General features: G+C 38.8%; 1 protein-coding gene across 11 annotated transcripts in view; it reads left to right on the top strand.

Annotated features, from left to right (window-relative positions):
- Window positions 1-24,258, top strand: part of TNIK (TRAF2 and NCK interacting kinase) — a 396,267-nt gene that overhangs the window by 86,238 nt on the left and 285,771 nt on the right. The gene's annotated exons all lie outside the window — the stretch shown is intronic.

The following is a 24,258-nucleotide window of genomic DNA, read 5'->3' on the forward strand; positions in this document are numbered from 1 at the left end:
TAAGTAAAAGTTAAACTTGACATGAGGAATAAGAAGTATGTTTTGTCCTTTTAGTAGTTTTTGCTTATACGTTCACTCAAAATGCTTTTAAAAGATATTACCCCCCAGTAAAGGATCTAAAAAAAATGACTGTTTAAAAAATGTGGGTTGATTTCCTTTCTGATTATCAAAAGGAAATGGAAATGAACTGTTTTGGATTAAAGTTTAGGGGGTTTTAGTGAATGAGCTATTGAAATAAATGCCTTCAAAAAAACCTAGTTCTTTTCTCATGATTATTTATAGGGAAATATCTATCATTTTCCTGAGTGGTAGTTAGATGGGATGGTGTTTTCATTACAAATTATCTCTTTTGTTGTTCTGTTTTTAAAAGTTTCTTTTCAGATCCCTAAACTTCTCTAAGTGATTAAAATTATTGTGGAAGTCATCTATATTGTAATATTTCCAATTCAACAGAATGCCAAGAGTACACACACACACACACACACACACACACACACACACACACACATGATGATCTTGAGAATCTGAACACAATTGTAAACAGGTACATATTTAAACCCTTATTTATTGGGAGGAATTTATTTATTGGTGTCCACTCTAGGGGAGAATTTCTCCCTTGCAAGAAATGATTAGTTCCTGAAATGGCAACCCCTTGCAATTAGACAGAATGTCGTCCACCCAAGCTGCTCACTTGACGTTGATCCTGTCTGACACAAGGAAGAAATGTGTCTCAGCAAATGCTTTTAAATGCTGTCAATGAAGATAATTAGGTTGGAAGATTGTGTTATTGCGTTTTGAGAAATTGGTTAGAACTTGTGAATTAATGTGGGCTAATGAATTAAACTCTGATTTAGGTAGAAAATTACTTCTGATTTGCTGACAGTCTGGAGTTGCAACTCTGTGGCATGCTCCTGGTTTCATGGCACCCTTAGAGCCATTCCACGGTACCATGCGTCTTCCCATCTGTAGAACATGCATTTGGGTCATGATTCACAGCTTTGTCTACCTCTAAGAGGTGGACTGTACACTCTTGCAAGATAAGGCAACAACGAGGTTCAGTTAAGGATGAGAAGGTTTGGAAAATTCACAAGTATCCCGAATTTCTTGTTGCCTGAAAAAAAAAATAAGGAAAGAAAGTGTCAAGAGGTCTCAGATCTTTTTTAGAGAGGAAAGATATTCACCAACTATGTTGTTAACATTATCCTAGAGATACCATTATTTTAGTGGTCGTTACAAAACTTTGACACCACTCAAGCTGGAAGGAGATTGCCAAGAAAGGTCCTGGCGAACATGTTGGACTCTGGGACAGAAGACTTGGTCTCTTTTACCAGCCCTATGTATTGTTTTGTCGCATCGCAGCTTCTCTGTGCATTAGTCAGGTACAAATGTCATTAGAAATGCTTTGGGGATTTGTAATGGTAATGATATATCTGAAGAATTAAAACTCCCTACTCATTTAAGAGATTGGTGTCTAGGCAACTCAGATGTTAGGTGGCACCTGCTTCTGGACAGAGATACGTGGGTTTCCTGAGCCACTAATCCAGTCCTTTTGTTACCCTGAGTTCTGAGGGATTCAGCTTAATAAAATAGCACAATCTAGTATATGTGAGCCTAAAGAAAAATAAGTTAGGAAGTGATTGTTCACATTACAGGTTATATTTGCCTTTTATGGAATAGACATATTTCTAAAATACTGTAAGCATACATAGAAATTTTCATAGCCCTGAGAAGAGATCTGTATACCAAAAAAAAAAAAAAAAAATTCTATGATAAACTCTTTCTTTGTATTAAGTTTTAAACCTTTGATTTCAACTTGATGATTTCAGCTTTTGGTGTTCCTGGATTTTACAAAATGAAGTCTAATTTTATGAACAATTACATAGACGTTGTCTTTATTTTATGGAAAGATTCATTTTTGTGAGTTGTCCTAAGAGAGACATGATAGAATTTTATTTACAAGTAGTTTTTAAGAAATGTACTTAATACAATAAACACAACTGTGCACAAAAATTGTAGATATTAAGAGAATATTTTCTGCAGTCTATCTGAATATGAACCACATGCATTTGGGTGTGGAAATATAAAGGTCATTTAGTAATGTTTAGATTTTCAAAGTTATTTCTAGTCTCACTCCCAAGTCTGGCTTGGTCTCTCTGTCCTTAGAAGGCTTACCTTTTAACATTTTGGTCCCAGGTGGTCAAGTGACAAGTCACTATGTTTTTTACTTTATTTATTGGATTTAATACATAAATAATAGAGTAGTGATTCTCTGTCAGGACTTTTATTGTAGAAATCATCTTCCCGGGCCTATGGTTCCCATTAAAAACCAAACCAACAAAAAGCCACATACCTGTGTGCTAAAGATTTTGACTATTTATTGGCATGCCACCTATTGGGAGCTAATGGAATCCAGATAATGTTTTTGTTACAATAAAGTAATATTTTAATATCTTAATATGTTGAGATAATTGTTTAATGTGTACTGCTGAAACACCACTAAATCTTAGCCACAAATTTCAAAAATGAATGTTGGTCTATCCGGTTTCTTAATTTGCCATTTTGAAATATATATTGGTTATTATGGACATGGAGACATAATTTATTGCAGAATGACAGGGTGAATTGTGAATACGGTAGAATCCTCAGTATCTCTCAAGTTTTTCTCAAAACCTCCCAAAGTTGTAAAGCATGAACTGAAGAGGACATCTTGGAGGTTACAGGGCGTGTGAGAGAGAGAGCACCTCAAGTGAATGTATGTGTGTTTTCAAAGAATTGCAGAGGTCCTCATAGGTAATCTAGTCCAATCATTCCTCTGCCAAATGTCTATTCAGCCCGACCTTGATTACTTCTGGTCATATGGAACTCACTACCTTCCAGTCAGTCCATTTTCCTACAACTCTCTTTGAGTGTTCATTGTCATTATGAGCCAAGATTCTACCTTTCTAAAATGTTTACCATTTCAAGTTGTTCCATACCCTCAGAGCTATTTAAAAAAATGAATCATCTTCCACAAGAACATAGTTCTTCAAATATTCAAAGAAGACTTCTCCTTTCTTCACTCAAACACATACTTATGTCTATTGTTCTTTAGGCAATAAAGCCTCAAGTTGCTTGATTAATTCTTTATATCACACAGATCTGAGGCCTTTCATTATTGCAGCTTCTCTCCAGAACTGTTCTAATGTATTACTAAAAATAATACTTTATACTTCTAAATAGCTTTCTATTTTGCAGAACATCTTGTATATGCGATCTGATTTCTGATTTAATTCCTATAATAATTTCATGAGCACCTTGTTCACAGCTCAGGGTCTTTGCAGCACAGTTTCCTCTGTCGGGAACACTTTCTCCCAACCCTCTCATGACTGGCGCCTTCTCCTTCAGGTCTCAGTTCAAATGCTACCTCCTCAGGGACGCCATTTTTCATCCTTGTGTCTACTACAGACAGCCACTACCTCTGCCTCCTTCCCCCACAGACTTTCTCTGTCGCATGAAATTGTTTTATTGCATTCGTGGCATTGCCACTCTGAAATCATCTTCCTTTTTTTGTTTGAGTGTATATTAAACTATTTAAATGCATAAATAAAGGAAAAATAAGGATAGGGACCTAGTCTCTCTAGCCATCAGTGTCTCCTCAGTCTGGCGCATAGCAGACGTTGACCATTGTGGGGCTCAGAATTGAACTTTGTTTTCCTTGAGAATTCTTTTTATACTCATTTCCAGGTTTTTTTTCAGTGTTTGCCATAAAATATTAGTCTACTTACTTCAGAAGTGCCTATTTGCACAAAAGTAATCAACAAAATGCCCTACTTATTTTTATGGTCGGAAGTGGATGTGGAGTTTATGTTAAATGAATTGTTCATAGTCTGTAGAAGCCAGACCCATGCTGGAAATTTACAAAGTGAGGCAAATCCATTTTCTGGGGTCCAGCCTCCTGGCAGAGGTTCTCAGACTTTAGTGTGCAAAACAAATATTTGGGAAATTATTAAAAAATGTAGATTTATAGGATCAATTTGTGAAATTTTGATTCAGTCAGTCTGGGGTGGGGTGCAGAATCTGCACCTTTAATAAGCATACGGGTTTATTCTGATGGTTAGGGCCATGGTGCCATGCCTCCAGAATCTGCAAAAATGAAAGTAGATTATCCTGTTGTAGCAACTGAGTGAATGCTAATCCTAATGCTTTTTGTAATCATTTACATTAGGATTTTAGGGTTTCTGTGCTGACTCCAGCTTATATCAACTGAGAAAAGTAAAAAACATAAAGATCTTGACCCGAGATATGATGCCAACCGGGTTTGATGTACTCATTAAGATATTAAACATTGGTGTTTTTATTTGACATGTTGTGATTACAGTTTAAAGTTGTCCTGAATAATTCAACTCAAGACCTGAGAATCGATATGGTCAAACTGACCTGGTGTAGGTAGAAGAATCTGAGCCTCTTGCATGAGATTTCCTCAAGTCTGTGTATTGTGATCTCTTAATTAACCTTCTGCTAAAGTAAGACAAGGCATTTTAATAGTGAGCTTATCAATCATCTCGATGTAGAGATGATTCTATGATATACTCAGGATGTAATGTAGCTTTTCATAGTCTGTTCTAGTGAATCATGAAATTATACTATTCATTTGTTGTTTAGTAAGGAATGAATACGGGGAGAACGTTGTATTTCTTAGATAATAGTGGCATTTGTTTTTTTAACCAAGAATTTCCAATACAAAGAGTGCATTATTTCAACATTTGTTGAGTGCCAATTTAAAAAAAAAGAAAAAACCCTGAGCTTTGTGTGGGAAGAATGTAGAGCCAACTGAGGTGGTTCCTGCTCTACGAAAGTGTGCAGTCAGATTATCTAATCAGGATTCTGGGTGCTTACCATGTGCTAAAAGCTTTCATATATATTGTCTTCATTACTCCTCATGATTTTTTAGGGGAAGACACTAAAGCACATTTGTTAAACCACATTATCACTCAAGGCAGGGTTTCTCAATCTTGGAACTATTGACATTTTGGGACGGATAGCTCTTTGTTGTGGAGGGCTCTCCTGTGCATTGTAGAATGTTTAGAACGTGTAGAATCCTTGGCCTCTACCCATGAGATATTAATGACACTTCAGAGTCATGACAATCAAAAATTTCTCCAAACATTGCCAAATATTTCTTAGGGAGTAAAACTGTCCCCAGTTGAGAACCATTTCTTTAAGGATGAGACAAAATAGCAAAACTCTTAAAATTGGTGGGCAGAGACAGCGGGAGTATAGAATATGGAGCAATTAATGCTGCCCAGGCAGAGTAGAGACCTGAATGGATTGTGGAAGGGAGATATGGAAGAAGCTTTGAGGCCTTGGCATTCGCACATCTTGGGGTGCAATTTAGCATTTTTGTAAATGGAAAATAAAAAGGATTTTGGAATAGGACTGAGCTGGATTCACAGTCAGGCTCTGCCTCGTTCTGGTTGTGTAAAGATAGCCAACTCACTCTCCAAATCTGGATTTCTTCATCTGTTAGTAACAGCACAGTGTAGGGCTGTTGGGAAGCCTGAAGTGTAATGTGTATGGAAGACCTCAGCACAGCACCTGACACACAGTAGGCACTCAGCAACCTTTTCTTCTTCCCAAACACATGTGCCAGTGGAGCCTAGCTTACCAGTTCTTTCCGTGGTCTTATTTTTATAAGTGTTATGCTCTGAAAGAAGCATTCATAGAAGGTGAAGTCAGAAACACACATAGCCTTGTGTGTGCAAAAAAGAATTGCATTATTTATGTTAAATCCAGTTTGCAATACTTCTTACATGGCATTTAATGACATAATTACCATTTAGATATTATAGTTGATTTTTAGTGTTAAAAAAAAAAAGAAAACTCAACCTCCCAGTGATTTGTAAAGAGAAGGTGGATTATTAAAGAAAATAAGAGTTGGTTATACCACTCTAGAACTTTAGGAGGTGGGTGAGAGTGAATCGTTCACCCTTGAAATGTGTTGGCTGATGCACTCTTCATCCTCATAGATCTCCATGTTGTTTGCGTCTGACTTGGCTTAAGACCATGCTACCTTATGCTATGATCTGTCGGGTGTAATGAATTCGATGGTTGCTGTGTGAGCACAGAGGGAAGACCTATGTGAGTGCCTGTATGCCACATGTCATGTGGAAGGGTCTCTTTCGCTGCTAGGCGGCAAGACCTCCATAGTTGCTACCAAAACTTGCTGCAGGGGACGACGTGGGATTTCTTGTTACTACTAGTGGTTCGCAGCCCTCGCTGTTTATAGAAATCATTTAGATAGCTTTGAAAACCTATACATATCTGGGTCCTTCTCTAAAGACTTGGTTTTAGTTGGTTTGGTGTATGGTTGGGTAGAAGTGATTTCCAGAACTTTCCAGATGCTTCTAGTGTGCAGCCAGAATTGAGAGCCACTGGACTAAGGTATTGCTTCTCAGGTGATATAGGGGCTCTTCTTGGTGTCTTTGCCTCTGAGAAGGAGTCTCTACCACTCTTACCTCTATCATGGGGCTCCGTTCACCTCATTTATTCACTTATTCAGCATCAGCCTTTATTAATAAGTATCTTCTGCTGGTTTGGCACATGTGTACCCACCTTTCATTTGAAGTGTTGAGATTGCTTTAGTTCAAAATACTTCCATTCTACCTCATATCAGTGAATTGCCAAATAACTTGATGCACAGCACTCTGGTGGCTTGTAGTTTTTAGATCTCATAACACCCTTAATGACTTGGTGACTATAAGGCAGTCTCATGTAATTAAACAGTCAATACTTACTATGTAATTACCATTATTTGGGTTTTTTTGCAACCTGTAAAATAAAACTCTGTCTGGATTACAGGCACAGAATTTAGAGCCATGCACAGTTTTAACTGCTTTTTACATGGGAAACATTTGAAACTTAAAAAAAAAAAAAGAATAACCAATTATTACTAATCAATTAATTAAACCAGAGATTGAATTTCTTATCTCTGTGGTTTAACCTCAGTAATTTTAACCTCAGTAATTTTATGAAATCTACTGGATGTTTTGCGAGTGCAAAAAGAAATATCTGCTGTTTGACAAGCAAATACATACTCTTTTCTAAGTTGGAGCGCTGCTTGGCGGTGAGGATTTGGAATGGGGGAACAAAGCATTGCCAGGGCCTCCAAATCAGGCTGAGTACAACATCTCCTGCCAAGTGCTGTGGCCTTGGGCATTGCTTCTGATTTGGGTCCTGTTGCTTACTTTCCAAAGCAATGCACAGAACTTGTCTTTTTTTGTTCCCATCTACAACAAAGGAGAAAAGACTAGCAGCTGGCTCACTGAGAACTCTTAATAAATACCAAATAGCTACCATCATAATCATGGTGATGATAATATCATCTTACTAGGCTGCATGGAAAAGTTATGAACCAGATTATGTGAAGAGATCTGTCTCCTTTAGGGGGAAAGTGTTCTATTGTTTTAGAAAACCTGCCCTAATTACATGATAGAGTCCCCTGGAACATACAGTCTCTGGCAGACCACTAGCATGTTCCCTGCACCTGACACACAGTAGGCACTCAGAATGCTTTATCTTTAAAGCATTTCTTGATAAGCTGTGCTTTGGTCTGTGCATCACATTCAGGAAGACAGTATGAGGCTCCTCGCTGAATTTACTCGAAATCTTACTACTTTTTAGTTTTGCTTCTCTTTCTCTCTTATTTATTGTGGCGAAGTATACATACCGCAACATACTGTTAAGGAGCATTAAGTACATTCACATAGTTGTGCAATCATCACCACCATCCAAATCCAGAACTTTTTACTGTCCCAGACGGAAACTCAGTACCCATTAAAAAATAACTCTTCATTCCCTATTTCCCTTCTTCCCCCCAGTCCCTGGCCTGCCTGCCTTGCTTGCTTGCTTGCTTGCTTTCACTCTTTCTTTCTCTCTTTCTCTCTCTCTTTCTTTCCTTCCTTCTTTTTCTTCTTTCTCTTTCTTTTTCTCTTTCTCTGTTTTTTTCTTTCTTTTTTCTTTTTCTTTCTATCTTTTTCTTTCTCTCTCTCTTTTTCCCTTTCTTTCTTTCTTTCTTTCTTTCTCTCTCTCTCTCTCTCTTTTTCCCTTTCTTTCTTTCTTTGTTTCTTTCTTTCATGTTTATTTGAGACAGAGAGAGACAGAGAGACAGAGAGAAAGAGAGAGAGAGAGAAAACCCGCATGGGGGAGGGGCAGAGAGAGAGAGGAAGAGAAGAATCCCAAGCAGGATCTGCACTGTCAGCATGCAGGCTGATGATGCAGGCCTCAATCCCATGAACCATGAGATCATGATCATGACCTGAGTTGAAATCAAGTGTCGGGCACTTCATCAACTGAGCAGCCCAGGTGTCCCCCTGGTCTTTTCTTTTTAAAATATTCCCAGTTAACTTAATTGTAGAGGTAATCGTTTCCTGGATAGTGTCTTGCAACTCAGGCTTCCCAGTGAGCCTGGAATGGTCCTGCACATCTGCCTGTCTGTGTGTTGGCTTTCCTCAAGATGACTCACCGACAACCCACTTGACCCTCCAGTTGACTGAGTACCCAGCACCTGAAGGGCTACATCTTGTTCTAGGAAGCCGAAACTGAGTCCTTGATTTTTCTACCCCATTTATATGTACATAAAATGATCCTTTTTAGGTTGAGGTGGAAGTGGAAGTCGAGGTCAATAAAAAAATGTGCAAGCATATTGTACAAATCCTAAAAGAGTGTGGCTGATGTTTTCTCTATTAACATGTTCTAGGCTGTGGTTACATTTATTACAGTTTTATAAGTTAGGTTCCCTTTTACCTTTAAGTGTATCAACTCTTTCCTTTTTTAGCAGGAAATTTCTTTTAGATGTAGTATTTCGCTCACAGTGGAATGTTCTGGGTGGAGGAATGTCAGGGTCTCCTTCGTGCAGCTGTTCCTTTATCAATGCACTGCTCACCTGATACTCCCTTCCTTGCATCAATCCACAGAGCGTTCCCCACTCTTAGGTTCTACACCCTCCATTCCCAGGTCCCTCATGATGGGATCTCTGTCTCTCCCTCCAGCCTGACTCACAGTGTGCTTCAGTACTATCTCATTGCTGCACTCATGCACACAGCAGGCGCTTTCTATTTATTCATGCCAGCTACCCTCCCTCCTGAACACCTGGCTCAGACAGCAGCCCCCTCCTCTGTACCTTGTGACACCTACCTACTGACATCTTCTCGCTAGAGCGATCTCACAGTTTTGTAATGTTCTGGCTGTTTCCACTCTAAACTCTGAGTTCCTTGAGGTCCAGAACATTACCTTATTTTGTCTCTAGTGCCAATATAGAGTAGATGATTTAAAAAAGAAAAAGATCATAGTACTCCTATGTTTTGCTGAGTTTTGGAACGCCCTATCTTAGTGGAATATGTGTCATTTTTGCTTAATGTCAACTATTTCATCCCGGAGACTGACACTAAATATAATGTTTAATAGCCAACAGCAGCTTAAATACTGACAAGCTAAATAAAAAGTATCCACCTACTGCATCATGTAACAGAAAAAAATAGGATAAGGAAAAAGTGTTTTCCCTTCTTTCTAAAACTAGTGTCATGGACACGATTCTCTAACCATCCCTGTGGGAAAACAAAAGGGGCCACAGCTCATTTGAACTTGTAAAGACCCTGTTTTGCACTTTGGGGAACAGAGATGGATTTTCTTAGCTTTTCCTTCTGCCATGTCTTCGGGACTGTGGAGTTAAGCATCAGTACTGATGAATTTAACCATTTCGTAAAACCCTCCTTCACATTATTTCACGTGACCTTTATGATGCCCACAAATGAGATAAAAGAGGTATGGTTATCCCTGTTTTACAGACAGAGCCCTTGAGGTCTCAGAGTTTATACATGACTTTCCTGATGTCACCAAGTAGGTGATAGAGCCTGGCTCGTGGTCGAGTAGCCTAAATCTCTTTAAATGTTTGGCAGGGATTGGTTTTGCCCTGCCCTTGTATTGCATGTTAGAATTCATTTTATGTAGATCCCTGATAAGTCTGAATTCAGAATATAAAGCAATGATGCCATGACTTATTTCAATATGTAGTTATTCTAATCTTTAGATCCAAAATACTGACAGGTGATTGATGACTAGGTAATTAATCACTGATTTCTTAGCAAGTGGAGACACTGTTCTTTATACAACAAACCAAATTGCTGTTTCCCCAGAAAGATAAGAAGGGAATTATTTTCCTTCTACAAAAAGGAACTGGCATGCTTTGCACTAGTTACATTTTACAATATGAAATGGGGCTGTGCTGATCATTTGAGGGAATTGGTTGCTTTTTTTCTCATGATTTGCTTTTGGTGGGAGAGGGGAGAGAATAGCATATTTCTAGACTTCTTCAAAAATCGGCTTCAATAGCCAGGTGCATGATTTTTTTTTCCCAAAGGCTCAGCAATCAGACTAGAGCTTGTTAAATGTTTGTTGAATTGAATTGATTTTTTCTTTCAGCTGTAGTTATGTACTTTTGTGAGCAAATGGATGAATGTAACTGCTCTGGAGACCATGCAAATATTTGCCAGGTGCATAATCCGTACTTTTCTCTATCCAGAGCAGAGGGAAAACCAGGTACCTGTAACCCGGCATGGCACTGTAGCAAATTGCTTACTCTTTGCTTTTATATTTGCCCCTCTCGGGGATCTAGGTTTATGTGTGAGGATTTGGGGGGCTGGGAGGGACAATGAAACAGATGATGATAGGTAAGAACTTCTGGGTAATGTAGTTGAGAGTGACCTGGCTACAGTATGAGGATGCAAATGATTTATTGTGTAATTTATCATGAAAGCCAGTTGGGAATACTTGTGTAAAGATTCTTCATTTCTAGTACCACTAAGGGCCACACTATTCAGCCTTTTTTTTTCCCTTCAGGTTATAAGTATGTAGTACCCATAACCGAAGAACACTAGCAGTGCCTCTAAAAACTATTATCAGATGATTCAGTGGCAAGTTTTGCCCATGTCGATGTCACTCATTCTCTTACTATGTGTCAAAACAGTGAAGGCTAGTGAAAACACAGGGCACTGTGTCCTTTTCTTTAGATAGAGGCAGAGTTGATTGTAGATTCTCTCTCTTTTCTTAAGGTTTGTTTGTTTGTTTGTTTGTTTGTTTGTTTTTAAGTACTCTCTACACTCAATGTGGGACTCAAACTCATGCCCCCAGATCCAGAGTCACACGCTCTTGTGGCTGAGCCAGCCAGGTGCCTCAATTGTAGATTCTCTTAAAAGGAGTTTCAAATTAAGCAGATCCTGATTTCCCTCAGCTAACCCTTCTGGTGATTTTAGCATGTTGCTGAAGACAAGACTTGCTTGAACAAGACTAAAGCCTACAGTTAGTCATCTGAGTAAATATGCTATAAATTTAAGATGTGGTCAAGAAATCAGTGTTGATAAGGGATGGAGGAAAACACAAAATAGAAACAAACAAACAAACAAAAAAAAAACCCAAAGCAAAATAGCAATCTCCAAAACAAAAAGCTTTTTTTTTAAATATTCTTTTTCCATCTAGAAGCACAGGAGATTTATGAATTTCTGGTTAAGTTGATGAGTAATACTGTGGTTAAGTGTGCTCTTTGAAATTTGACTTGAATACTATGCATCGTAGTGTTAGTTCTTGTTCAAATCCATATGTTTGTTAATATCTAAAAGTAAGTAGGTTTCCTGTCATACCCCACTTACCACTTACCTCACACCCCAGCATTCGGTCATCTGCATTTTGGTGTTGAAGAGACTCCTTGTTCTGTGCAATAGTCTCTAGGGAGCATCTTTGTTTTTTAAGTTAATTAACTTTTTTTCATGTATTCCTTTTTAATATTATTTTAAATTTATTAGTCACGTATTTATTATTTAGAGTTGACACAACGTTATATTAGTTTCAAGTATACAACAGTGAGTCACCATTTGTATACATTGCATATATATATTCGTGTGTATGCATATATATGCATACACACATATATACATACACATATATACATATACATACATACATACACATATATACCACATCTCTTTTTATCTATTCATCCAACAACACAGGTTGTTTTCATATCTTGGCTATTGTAAATTATGCTGAAATGAACATAGGGGTGCATATACCTTTTCCAATTATTGTTTTTGGTTTCTTTGGTTAGATACCTAGTTGTGAAAATGCTGGATCATATGACAGCTCTAATTTTAATTTTTTCAGGAACTCTCACACTGTTTTCCATAGTGGCTGCACCAATTCACTTTCCTACCACCAGTGCATGAGTGTTCCCCTTTCTCCTCATCTTTGTCAATGCTTGTTATTTCTTGTCTTTTTGACACTAGCCTTTCTGACAGGTGTAGGGTGATATCTCATTGTGGTTTTGATTTGCCTTTTCTTGAGGATTAGTGATGTTGAGCTTCTTTTTATGTGCCTGTGGCCATCTGGATGTCTTCATTGGAAAAATATCTACTCAGATCCTCTGCCCATTTTATTTTAATTTCTAAAAAAAATTGTTTAAATGTTTGTTTATTTTTGAGAGAGAGAGAGAGCACAAGTGGGAGTAGAGGAGAGATAGGGAGACACAGTATCCGAAACAGGTTCCAGGCTCTGAGCTGTCAGCACAGAGCCTGACGTGGGGCTCAGACTTTGCAATGGTGAGATGGTGACCTGAGCTGAAGTTGGAGACTTTACTGACTGAGCCACCCAGGCGCCCCAGTCCTCTGCCCATTTTTTAACTGTTTTTGTTGTTGTTGTTTTTGTTGTTGTTTGTTATTGAGTTATATGAGTTCTTTATGTATTTTGGATATTAAGCCCTTAGCAGATAAATGATTTATAAATATCTTCTTCTAGGGAACATCTTTGCATTTCCAAGCCTGTGATCATTATGTTGTAATTCTAACAGTCAGAGCTGGAGATTAGTTAGGATTATGATACCCACTCCTGAGTGAGAACATGAACATCCAGAGGTTTCAATGTGTTACTCAGGATCTTGCTTCTCAGGAAAGGTATGGCACACACAACTCCTAGGCCTGTAGCCTTGGTTCACAGAGTTCTGCTACAGCTGCCCTCTCACTCTAAGGTCTTGGTTAAAGCTGAGAGGTTTTCTTTGTAGATTTCCATGAAGAACACAGCTCAGGGAGCTGATGATCAGCTAAGATGCTGTAAGTCTGTGGGCACACGAGCTCAACTAACTTCTCTATGGCTGGTGTCTATTTCCAAAGTAAATGGTGGAGGAGAAAAATCTGCTCTTCATAGGCAGTGATTTGGGTTAGAGTAGAAGCGATTAAGTGTGTAGTGCTGAATATTAGTTAAAAAAAGGAAGAAGTAAGAGTAGATAGCTAAGGGCATATGTTTCCATTTGGTGTTCTTATTGACTGAGTTATATGCATTACTTGAATTAGATTTCTCCCTAAGAGGAAGTAGTAGTTGAGGACACTTCTTTTCCTGGTGGTGCAGTCACCCTAAGATATAAATGTGGCCTGAAAATTTGATTTTGTTAGAATAATGGTACTTTATATTAATGTCTACTTTTTGGAGGATTTGGAGGATGGAGGTTATTTACAAAAATCCTCTAGAATAAAAGTTGTAAGAAATAACAAATGTCAACATTGCTCAGATGAAGGACTGGATATCCCAATGAAGCATTCAAGTCTCAGAACTGACTTAAGTCAAAACACGGCCCTGTGGGCTTGTGTGCTGTGGAAAGTCACATTGAGGTTACATGCTACTATCTCTCTGGACTTGAACCTTAGAAGTTAAGTGGCGTTCAGAACTCTTTTGGCAGTTCGCTAAGGAAGAATCTCTTTGAATTTTTTACCCCGGGTCCTCTCTGGGCTCAGGAGTTTCATAGATTTAATAGGGACTTTCGGTGGTAGTTCTTGACTGTTCTTGTGGTTCATGTGTCTTTTTAAAGTTCATGGACTAAACCCCATTCTTTTAACAGTAGAAGCATACTAGTATGCAAGCATATAAGTAGAGTGGGTGTATATAGTACTTATGCCCATTATATGAAAGGCTCCATTCCACAATGTCATAAGGAAGATAGATACTTACCTCTTAGTATCCCTGCTCCACAGATGAAGAATCTGAACCTTAGAAAGTTTGACATGCCCTTGGTCACACTGACAGTAATGGTGCAATCTGGCAGTGAGCCATCTGCAACCTTTTGACATCAAAGATTTAAGTAGATATAATTCATTGGAAGAATGAAAGCATGGTGGGGCCGACTGCTCAACTCAAGAGTTCAGTGATCTAATTAAATGTTTAATTTAGATATTTCTGGTTTAATTGAGAACTACAGCCTCTAGTTCTTAGGATCCCTTTTAAAGCGGAGGAGCCACACTGACAAGCCATCCTTCAGTACTGTCTACATGCTTTATTGCTCCTCTCTGACCAGTTAAAAAAGGTTCAAGAGTTATCTTGCTTCTTGCAGGTGACCTAGTAATTCCGCCAATATGTGAAATATATGTTCTTTAAAATATCGCACTTACGAGGATAGGTAGAAACCCAGCCAAAATATGTTGCTATTCTAGAAGGTTCTTTGACTTGGGTCAATCAAGTAACCTTGACACTACTTCTGCATTTCTGAGCATTAAAACCTTATTCATTTTCAGACAGGAGACCTGGGTCGAATCTGATCTTTTAAAGTGTCTAAGAAGAAAGAATTTACCACGTAGTTTAGGAGTATAAACAGAAGTTTAAGAAGTTTGTTGAAAAACCTCTGTCCTTAAGTACCCTCAGGTATCTTGAAACTCTTTATTTATTCCTATTGATATGCTAATCACAAGTTGCTCTTCAGTGTTCAAGCATTTTCTCCGAGGAATTTGTACTGCCTGTACTTGCTTCATTAAGCTGTACAGTAAAATAGTCCCTTATTTACATAGTGGTACCAACCCTTGCATCCAAAGTAGTCTGAGTTAGAGAAGTTCACTGAGTATTGAACACATCTGTGTCACGGATTCATCATTTTGAAGTCATTAGTTGCTTACTGTTGGATAAATGGACATAAGAGGACACATCGCTAGGTGAACTTTATGTATGGGATAACGGTCTCCCTTCCTACCTAGAATGAGATAACCTTGTGGAGTCCAAAGGCTAGAAAAGTGAATAGATATTTCTAAGGATTATCTAGAATTTTCATGCCACATGAAGATAATGGAAAATTCTATAGGTCACTCTGGATTTGAACCCAAGATGAACCTCTCAAAAACTGAAACAGAGACATTTACTTTTTACTTTTTGCATTTGCCTGTGAACTAGACCTTTAGTGTCCCAAGTGTGATCTGCTGTCCAGTAGTAGTGTGGTTGTCACCACCTGGGAGATGGCTAGAAATGCAGAATCTCAGGCCCTCCCAGAACCTGCTTTTTAACAAGATCCTACAGGTGACTATTCATATGCATATTTAAATTGGGGAAGCATGTGCTTAGTTAGGCCCTGAGGACTAGAGATCACTTGATTATGTGAAACACCCTTCCTAATTAAGGAGAAGGCATTAAGTCCAGATTTGGGGTGGGCTGGGTGCCTGAACGGGGCATTTAACTTCTGTGTTGAACTGTTCTTCTGGGAAGTGAGAAGATGAGGGTAAGGCCTTGATGCCCAGTGCTGGCTGGCTTGTCAGACCCCAGAGAGATAAACCACATACTTGAGTAAGTGAAGAGGAGAAAGCAAATCTTCTTAGCAATGGCAATAAACAGGATACATGATGGAGTCTTATAATACTTAGTGGAAAGTACATACAGATTTGAGACATTTGGCTGCTACAATGCATTGGAGACTTTCCTCTGAACTTTTATACGTTTAATGATAGCCCTGAAACTCTGACAGTCTTAGAACTCTGTCCTTACCGATATTGCAGAACTTCCTGTGGTGCTGTTATATTTCATATTAAAATGAAAAGAAAAAAAGAGCAAGAATGTGAGAATAAATGAATTCTGTTCAACTTGAAATGTTGAAATGAAGATTCACTTAAAACACCTAATGGAAATTTGAGAAAGATGATACACAATGCAGTTTTTGTAGGAGTTCTTCATGTGATTAATCATAGAGTATCTAAAAAGACTTTCTTTCAAGGGTTAAGAGATAGATCCAATGATTTATAGTGATGGGTTAGAAGGTGGGGTTATTCACACAAACCTACTTCTCTATCTGCATGCATCATATACACACTTGTACATACAAATATTCTGCCTATGGTGGCTGCAAATAGTTAATGAGATAATGCGTATAAAGGATATATGGGACACATTGAAGTGTCCAGTAAGTGGTAGTTATTATTATAGGAAGCAACAGAGCAAAGTGTTTTAGATCAGAGGCTTTGGCATGAGATCCTTTGGGTCCAGAATCTTGGCTCTGCCGCTTGTTGGCTGTTTGACATGGGGTTAATTGCTTAACCTCTGTCCATTGTGTCCTCTTCTAAAAAATAGGAATAATAATAGTACCTACCTCACGAGGATTAAGTGAGATAATGCATGAAATGCATTTAGAGGAATTTCAAGAATGAAATGAGTACGCAAACCCACACACACGAGTTAGCTAGTGTTGGATATTTGCAGTATACTCTATGACCTGGAGTCCAGTTAAATGATTGAGATTCTTTGGACATTCCTTTCTTTAAAGCAAAGCAACAGAACTTTAAACTTTTTGTATGGAAATCTTTTACTTATTTTGGTTATTTAACTGTAATACTTAATTTTTTCTCATCCTCATTGAATTTCAATAAGGAGTAAAATTAACCTGAAAGAATATTTGAGACAGGGCATTATCAGGTGTAGTCCTTGAATCCTATCAGATGTTTTAAAGAGCTCTTTCATGCTGGGAGTTGAGATTAGCTGCAAAGTAGCTCCAGAAGATAATTCAGAATCCTGGATCAGACAGCTCACTTCTTAATCTAGATTCCAACTCAAAAATGTATATTGACTACCAGCTTTGTTCCAGGCACCATTCTAATACAGGGGGTAAGAGCATGAATTTAGGCCTAAGCAGACCTCAGTTCAAATCCTGATTCTATTATTACCAGTGACAATATTTTACGTAAATAGTAGGTGAGGATGATGGTATAGGTAATATTGGCAGCGGTGAATAAGCCAATAGAGAACCTTGTTTACCCTTTTCAGCATGTTTGTAATGATGTTATATGCTCTATCTTATTTATTTTGTAGTCTGAATGCTCATGAAAGATATACAGAATATTTTTCTTTGGGCAGCTTTCTTTCAGCTCCCTGGGGCAGATTTCATTGGCCATTAAAAAAAATAATAATAATGTAAGATCTTGTTGCTCTGGGAGTAGATAAGTTCCTTCTGTCTGGGTTAACAACTCCAAGACATACAAGAAAAAAAGAAGCCTTAGGATACTACTTTTAGAAGGTCCTGGATTCCACTGGTTTCTTTTGATTCAACAGTGAATCTATGCTCTGAGGGAGCTAAAGCATGCAAGAATAGATTGATTTCAAATATTACTTGAGGAAAATATCCTTCTCTATATTCAAAACATGACTGAAATGGAATGGATTATTGGAATGCTAGACATTCTGGGCCAGAAAATTATTCTGACTTTCCATCATCCGTTTTGACAGGACCCCAGCAGGTCGTTTTTAGAAAATGTGTCAAATTTGTGTTAAGCAAGGGTAAACAATCTAATTGTGTGATGCTGTCTCTCGGGAATCAGGAGTCAGCTTCCTCCAGACCCCAGAGTGACTTGTTTATGCTCCAGGGCTGTCTGACCCTCGTAAAATTATCCCAGCTGATAAGACTGGACTTGCTGACCTCATTTTTTTGTGAACATCTCATTCTTGGGGGGAATCTTTATGAATTATCTGCTTCCCTCTGTATAATATAAGAACTGTGTAGGATCATTTCATGTGCTAGTGAGAGATGCTTTGTCCCAACCAACAAATATTTCATGTTGTCTTAACAGTTTCACCCACTAGTTCTGAAAAACATTATGATATATGATTTAAAATGGAATTAAGTAATCAGACTGGTATTCAAAATTTCTAATTTTCCAAAAAGGAAACTTTATTGCTACTATTAGTAGGAAACCCATCATTTTAACCACACTTTCAAATATAGTACATACTGGGTGCCTGGCTGGCTCAGTTGCTAGAGCATGGAACTCTTGATCTCAGGGTCATGAGTTCAATCAAACCTCACATTGGGCGTGGAGCCTACCTACAAACAAACAAACAAACAAACAAATAACATAGTGCATACTTTTCAAATTAAAAGTGCTTGACACTGTCCCACCAAATCACAATGATATTGGACCACTATACTTTAAAACGTACCATTGTCAGTTGTATTCTGAGGCTTACCTGAGGAGGAACTAACTACCCAGGGCCACGGTAGGACTCTTGTGGGTGGGTCCTAGGCACTTTTCTTTCTGGTCATCTGACTCCATAAAAATTTTTGAAAAATAGATTTTATACCTACTTTGGTATAAAGACAATTATGTTAATATTATATATTAAAACATTTTCTTTGACCTGAGAGTTCATTGTTTTCTTCGTATTTCAAAATTAGCATGACATTGACAGCTGTGAAAAGCACTGTGGGGCCCTAGGTACTGTGGCCACCCATGCCTAATGGAGGAGTCTGCTTGTACCTGCCCATCCCCATCAGGAGGTCTGGGGTTCAAGGTGGTGGTGGGGAACCCACAAGAATGACATGTACCTGAAACCTTGTGTTTTATCTTAAAAGTTCAGTTGGATTTTGCCTTTTATACTATGGAATACTCATTGTTGCTTCAATTTAAAATTATTTGAACTTAATTCCTACAGAAAGATAGACTTAAAAAAAATCTATGGTTTCCTGCCCCTACTTGGCATAGGGTGGTGACCCTTCCCCCCAAAATAATCTATGGTCACAGGAAGGGATGAGGTTTATGATGGATTCACATACAAAACAAACTACAAATATTATCCTAACCTTTTGTGACTGTGAACAGGTGATCTTCAGGTGAGTAAGATCCCATTAGGATTCTCAGAAGAGCTTAGAAGAGTCTATACAGCACGATTTAGTTTCAGGCTCATTTATAATAAACGCCTCCTTCCTTAGGGCCTCTTGTGTGATTTAGACTCTCAGCTATTTCTAGCAAAGAGGAAGAACAGTCACTCTTGATGACACTAAAATTCTTCTTTTCACCTGCTCCTTTTTAAGAAGTCACATTCTTAGGTTTCCTTGGCATTAAGAGGAGGACGACTTTTCTCTTTGTCCTCTCATTACTGTCTTATCCAGGACAGGCTATTATAAAAGCTTTTTGTTTGTGAGATCAGTTCTCGGATTCCTAACTTCCCCTCTCAAACCTAAATGCCACACTTGAAGTTCTCCCAAATTGCTGCTGCTGCTCAGATGACTCCCTGGCATTGTATGCTTAATGTGAGACTCTTTATTTAGGTACTTTGCTCTCTGGAAAAGAAAATCCTAATGAGTCACCCAGTTTGCTGATTTCTTTGTAGGTGTGACCAGCTAAGTGCCACCATAATGAAGTGGAAACAGAGAAGTCATTTGGATCAGGAGGATCAGGAGTTCATCTGTCTCCAGTCTAACATAGAGTATTGGCTTCTCCTTATTTCTTATTTTATTTTATTTTATTTTTTTTTGTGACAGACCCTTTGCAGCCAAGGGCCCTGGAGACTTGAACGTCAGGGATTCAGGTATTAAGATAGAACCAGGCTGGCTGCTAAAGAGAAAAGAGATACTGTGCTCTGTATGTTTGGTGCCTGAGCTAGGATATTTTGTCATTTTTCTTCTTCTTTTTTTCCTAGCAGGTGAACAAAAGAAAGATGGGCATCATTATGGTTCCAAAAGCCAATTAGGAGTCACCCCTGACATCTTAATCTCCTGAATTTAAATCCATGACCAAGCTTGGCTGACTCTACTTCCTTAATGCTTTTTAATTCCCTCTTCTGTTTTCTGTCTCTACCACCATTCTTCTTATGCAGGCAATGAATATCTGTCTGCTGAGCACCTCAGTGGATTGTCCCCTGATACTATCCCCAAAGCCCCTGTATTCCCATTGTGCAGCCAGTGAGGTCATACGAAAATGCTTATTTGATCGTGTCTTTCTTCGGCCCAAAACATTTCAAATAGTTTCCCATTTGATCAAGACCGAACTTAGCCTACAAGGCCCAGCATGATGTGACTGTAGTCTCCTTCTCCAAAATCAGTTTTATTGCTGTTCCATCTCACTCTCTGGAATCCAGACACACTGCTTTCTTTTAATTCAGCAAACCCAATTTGTTCCTGTACATTTCAGGGCCTTGGCACATACTGTTCCTGCTTCCTGGAATCCTCTTCTCCTCTTATGAACTCCTTCAAGTAATTTCCTCACAAAACCCTTTCCTCATCTTCCAGAAGGTCCTAGGCCCTGTTTTGAGTTCTCATAGTCTCTGCACACTCCTTCAGGGTGTAAAGCTCAGTTTATTGTGGTGTATTAGTTGGATAATGCCTGACTCCCTCATCAGACTGGAAACTCCATGGGGACAGGAACTTTCTGCTTTGCTTATCATAGTATTCTCCATAACTAACATGGTACCTAGTAAAGAGTAGATGCTTGATAGCTAGATAGGTAAGGGAGAAGTATAATGTTGCACATAGATTATGTGCTTAATGTGTACAAGTATAATGTTGCACATAGATTATGTACTTAATATGTACATGTACGATGATACTTACACATGGGAGTCATCAGAAAAGACTTAATTATGAGCCATATTTCTAACAGGGCAGAGCGTTACAGAATCCATTTTCAATGATTTTTTTTTTCAAAAATGGTAAAATCAACGTTTAGGGACTTGAAAGAGGAAGTTTTGTCTGTGACTCACTTCTGAATATATTGTTAAGCTTTTAGGGTAGTTAATGGTCAACCATGCAAACAGGTGGCTGATTGCAGTGCCTTTTGTACTTGCTGTTTCATCTACCTGGAATCTTCTCCTCCAGATACCCGTATTGCTTGCCCCTTCACTTTCTCTAGTTTCTGCTCAAATGTCGTTTTATTAGAGATCTTCCCTGACCACCTCATAGGAACAACCCACCGTCTAGACCTCTCATCCTTTTCCCTCCTTACTGTTGAGGTGGAGTTCCCACCCTACCAGATTGTGTGCCCTTCTTTTCAGTCTCTTTCCACTAAACTCTTTCTTGAGGATAAGGATTCTGTTTGATGAGTCCTCTGCCCCTAGGAAATAAATTAATGTTTGATGCCTAGAAGACACTAAAAGCATATCTTTTCAATGCATGAATGATCATGGTGAAGAAATCCTCAACATTTTATCCCCTTGCTTCTAAGGAATAAGGATGGGGAAAAAAAAGTCCACTTTCATCTTTTGACCTCTTTTTGCCCTTCACCCCAAATTGGCTATCCTGGTGTTTTCTCATTGCTGATGCAGGGAAAGCAGCTTTGGTGTGGCAGGTAGGAGCCAAGGTTGAGTTCCCACCCTACCAGATTGCGTGCTCCGTTTCAGTTCTTGACAGTCTATTAGAAATCTATAACTCTTAAATACTTGTGCTTCTGGGACTTTCTTCATGAGCCTAAGATTTAATTGCAAGCACACACTTTTGCCATGTGGCAAAACTAAAAGACCTTAGGGTATTTTCACTTAAAAATAGCAGCTTGCTCTTCATTAAGCAGCAGCCTACTCTTGCATTCAGTCCTTCTCCTGGCAAGATGTAATATAACAAAGGAAGAGGCTGGTGGTCACAAGCCAGGACATTGCAGGGCTCATTAATTACTTGGAAAATGGTGCCTGGGTTGTGGCCAGAATCCCAAACAAAGAAAGGAAATAGCTCCTGTTCTCCAATTGACAAGTTGATGAGTGAGGTAAGAATGAAAATCATTTGGGTAAGTAAAGGGGGGAAGAAATCAAATGGAAGCAGTAGTTTTGTTCAAGAACAAGTATACAATTAAGACATATTCCCAGCCCTAAGGGGATTGATTCATATCAGTTGAGACCATGGAAATCACTATCTGTGCCCAGCCATGCGATGAATTCATTATCTCTAATAAAGGGATTGGGGACACCAATTTAGGAAAAGTGTTGATGGTGTTAGAGCCTGGGCCAAAGTACATGATATGTATACGAATGAATTATTAATCTCAACAGCTTCTAAATCGGTTTGTTCCTTATGGCAACTTTGTTGTAAATATAGTGAGTTAAATACTCTTACTCCAGAAAATAGGATCCATAATTTTGGCAAGGCTAAGAATCCTAAACCATTGGAGCAAATTTGTTGTAACTAAATGGAGAGAGTTTTAAGCAGTTAAGAAAAATGAGAATTTCTTAATGTTGATATAGAAAGATAATTTAAGAAAAGTACAGTTAGTGGATTAAACCACCTGATCTTCTTGTGATTATATTTTTTGGGCAACATTCAGAAAACTTAGGCTTTGACTTCTAGAATTCTGAGCTGTGCAGAATACATAGGGAGTGCTGATCATTAATACTTTGCTGACATGAGGCCATCAGTCATTCCTTTCTTGGGTGCATTTTGTACAGTTTTCAGTACTGATTGGCCATATTATGTCTCTGCTATAAAAACTGCTGCATTAGGGAAAAATGAATATCTGTCTGCTGAGCACCTCAGTGGATGAAACGAAAACACATATACACACACTCCCACCCCCACCCTTACATCCACTATCACCACAAAACCGTTATAGAGAATCAAGACCTTCTTGTGGCTGTTTCATAGCCTATAAAGAATATAAAGAATACTTGTTTAGGGGCTCCTGGGTGGCTCAGTCGGTTAATCGGCGGACTTCGGCTCAGGTCATGATCTCGCGGTCCGTGAGTTCAAGCCCCGCTTTGGGCTCTGTGCTGACCGCTCAGAGCCTGGAGCCTGTTTCGGATTCTGTGTCTCCCTCTTTCTGACCCTCCCCCGTTCATCCTCTGTCTCTCTCTGTCTCAAAAATAAATAAACGTTAAAAAAAAAGAATACTTGTTTATTGAAAGAGATAGATACTTTTGGAGTTTGTGGACAATTTCAAGGTTAAGCTATGTCCTTTGGGAGGAGGTTACCAGAACTGCCCACTGACACTGACAGTCATGTGTTTAACTTCCCAGACATGTTGAAAGCAAAATGAAATTTAAAGTCTCGCTCTAGTCACAAAGAGAGAAATGCAAACAGAGTCAAGATCCAGGCATTAAAAGAGAATTAAATTTGGTTTAAATTTTTGTTGTTGTTTTTTGCTTTTTAGGGGACGGGGAAGAGAGGATAAATAAAATGGAACTGTTTCTAGGAAGACATACAGACTAAGAGCTGAGTTGGGTACTGGGAGAGGAAGGGGAAAGCACAATAAGATTGAAATATTGATTTCTGCTCAGACCAGACGTGTTGAGGGCTTGGTTTGTAAATTGGTTGAGCAGGTTCATGTGAAAAGGGGGCTGCCCTTTTCATTTTACTGAAACAAGTGAGTGAGGCATTGACACTCATTTGTGCCTTTGAGTAAACCACCAAACAACTCTTAAATAGCTCACTTGGTTATGATTGTATGCTGGGTCTGGAGTCAAATCAAAAGAATCACTGGAGAAGAAGACTAGAACCCCTGATTACGATACATACCCTAGGAGACACTTGGAGGAGCAAGAGAAAATTAGATGCAGTATAAATAATCTCTCTATGGAAACCATGCAGGATGCTTAGTTATGGTACCCATCAGTCTAGAGGTTGACTCCAAAGAATCTGCACAAGGCATAAGTGACCCAAGTTTCTGTTTCAAATGGATGAAAAGCAAGTGCTGTGGGAGTCATTGCTACCGTTCATCTAGTAGTTGTGTGCTCCCTTTACTCTTAGCATATGGTGGTTCTGACAGTGTCCTCTTCTGGATGAGTGGGGCCATATGACTAGTTGTGGCCAATGAAATTGATGGAATAAAGCCTTTCATTACTGATGCACTTTTCCCTTGTCAGGGTGACCAGCATCCCTAGAGATGGTGGCTTCTCATCGTGCCTCAGTGTTTTGTTTTGTTTTTAAGCTAAATGAAGTTGATACTTTCCTTGGTTTTCACTAGTTTTCCCCTACTGTCCTTTTCTGTTCCAGGATCCCATCCATGACACCACAATGCATTTACTTGTCATGTTTCCTTAGTTTCCTCTTGGCTCTGACAGTGTCTCAAACTTCCCTGTTTTGATGACCTTGATAGTTTTGGGGAGTACTGATTGGGTGTTTTGTAGGATGCTCTTTGATACCCTGATGTTTTTCTCATGGTTAGGCTGGGTTTGGGGGAGGAAGACTGCAGAGGTAAAATGCCATTCTCATCACATCATTAAGGGTGACTTGTCCCTGTTGATGTTGAC

The sequence above is a fragment of the Leopardus geoffroyi genome, chromosome C2 (genome assembly GCF_018350155.1).
Source record: "Leopardus geoffroyi isolate Oge1 chromosome C2, O.geoffroyi_Oge1_pat1.0, whole genome shotgun sequence".
In the NCBI taxonomy this organism is placed as follows: domain Eukaryota; kingdom Metazoa; phylum Chordata; class Mammalia; order Carnivora; family Felidae; genus Leopardus; species Leopardus geoffroyi.